Source organism: Sus scrofa, chromosome 15, assembly GCF_054392235.1.
Source record: "Sus scrofa isolate SSC_HxYL_T2T_F1_AM1 chromosome 15, Sscrofa_HxYL_maternal_Yorkshire_Landrace_v2.0, whole genome shotgun sequence".
In the NCBI taxonomy this organism is placed as follows: domain Eukaryota; kingdom Metazoa; phylum Chordata; class Mammalia; order Artiodactyla; family Suidae; genus Sus; species Sus scrofa.
In genome coordinates, this window is record NC_139397.1 from 40,137,574 (window position 1) to 40,139,701 (window position 2,128).

The 2,128-nt window shown below is 40.5% G+C and overlaps 1 pseudogene; it reads right to left on the reverse strand.

Annotated features, from left to right (window-relative positions):
• Positions 1–1,112: 1,112 nt before the first annotated feature.
• LOC100622176 (large ribosomal subunit protein uL13 pseudogene) lies at positions 1,113–1,744 on the reverse strand (annotated as a pseudogene).
• Between the last annotated feature and the right edge of the window lie 384 nt (positions 1,745–2,128).

Genomic DNA, 2,128 nt, shown 5'->3' on the forward strand with positions numbered 1-2,128 from the left:
TTTGATCCAAAAAGCCTCTCAAGCCGTCCAGATGTCAGGAACACCCTTTTTGGGAACTTAACAAACTACTGCATTTTACAGATTTGTTTTTCAACTCTCTACTCATCCGAGAGAATTGAGCACAGATCCTGTGTCTTATTACTATTTACAGCCATAAGGCTCAACTGAATTCCTTTCACCATATAAATGCTCAATAAATAGTGATTGAATGAATAAATGGTTAGAAGATTAAGAAAATGTCATTGACCAAATTCGGTTTAGAAATTTGGGTAAAGTCAAGGAGCATTTTTGAATTCTCAGCTTGTACAAAAGAAATTTACTAGGTACTGACAGAAATAGTTAATTGACATTCTCTTACTTTCTGAAATAGCTTATTCTGAAAAATTACAGTATCTCTTCCCCAAAAGCGCTTAAAAATAAGAATATTATTAGTTTTCATCCCACTAATAAAATGAGATTTAGCTTGAATATAGAAAAGTACTTCCTAGATCTCAATTTTTTACATTAATATTTTTATAAAATTAAAGTTGACAGTGCTAAAATATTTATTATTATTATAGATAAGTATGATTTATACTACATGTTTTCTGTGTTTCTAAATAGTTGCTCAAAATGTACTCCCTATATAGATGTATGAAACTTGTATGGTATACTTGAATTATTATAACTTGTATTTTTGTTCAATGAAGTTACTTTCTAGACAAACTATCTTAAATATTAGTATTTATACTATTAAAAAATTACTGGGTGATTTAATCTTATAAAAATGCAATTACTCCAGGCCTATGATCAAAGGACTGCTGGTGACTGACTACACCCAGAAATAATTTTCAGTTTGAAATGGTATCTCAGAATCAAGGACTGGAGCTAAGAACTGGAGATACATGAAGAAGGAAAGCAATACGTGACAATGACAGCTACGATGCCATTGCTGAAGGATAACAACATCATGGCAGGTGAAAGTGGGTGCGTTCAGATCATCACCATGAAACATGGCATTGGATATGTCTCTGCTTGCCTCAGCCTTATCCTTTATACAACAATCACCATTCTTGCCTCTCTGTCTCCCTGCTTTATTTATTTATTTGTTTATTTATTTATTTATGAATAAACAGTCAATTTTATTGTGCTCAGACTAGGAATCCATGGGTCTTGAGGACCTCTATGAATTTGTCAATCTTCTTCTCTATGTTCTTTTCGGCCTCCTTCCATAGTCTCATGGGCTGTTTCTTCTTCCAGTAATGGAACTTGGCCTTCTCCCTCATCTTTTCCTCTAGGGTGACTGTAACGGCATGTTACTTCCAGCCAACCTCATAAGCCAGGCACCCCAGGTAGGCAAACTTCCGCATAGGTTTCAGACGCACCACCTTGAGGGCGGCAGGAATCATCATCCGCTTTTTCTTGTCATAGGGTGGCGGGATCTCATCAAACACCTTGAGGTGGTCTAGGGTGGCCTGGCCTCCCCTAGTCTTGTGGGCAGGATGCCTCACACCGTCCGCCAGAAGATGCAGCTTCGGGCTCCAAAGTGGTAGGGACCTCGGGATGGGTTGGTGTTTATCCGCTTGTGGAGGAAGGCCAGATACTTTGGTTTGTTTCTGTAGATATTGCCAGAAATGTTGATGCCCTCACAGCGCACAACCATTACCTTCTGGCCTAGAAGCACCTGCTTGGGCGCGATGGCCACCAGGCAGCCCAGGAAATGGCCTCGGACATCCTGCATCAGCACCTGTTGCTCCTCCACCATCTTTGGCAGCCACCTGGGAAAAAAGCTCTGTCTCTAGGCTTCAAATCATTGAAAACGGCCATTTTTAGTGTTTTCCTAAAGGACAGAATGTGAGTTTCCTTCACAATCCCATTTGTCCCCAAGGCATTCCATAGTCATCCCTTCAGCAACCTTCCACTTGCAAAGTTTTTCCTGGCAGAGGAGGAGAAGCTGGGCTGGATCCGAGCCTGGACATTGGGTTCTGAACGTGCTGCCTCATCACTGGCACTTACCAGCACTAAGTTATCTTCTCTCCTCCTTCATCCTCAGTTTTCCCCAGAAGATGGTTGACAGGCAGAAACCTGTGATCTTTTTCTATTCTTTAAGATATTTAGCTCATAGGAGTTCCCTGGTGGCTCAGCTGGT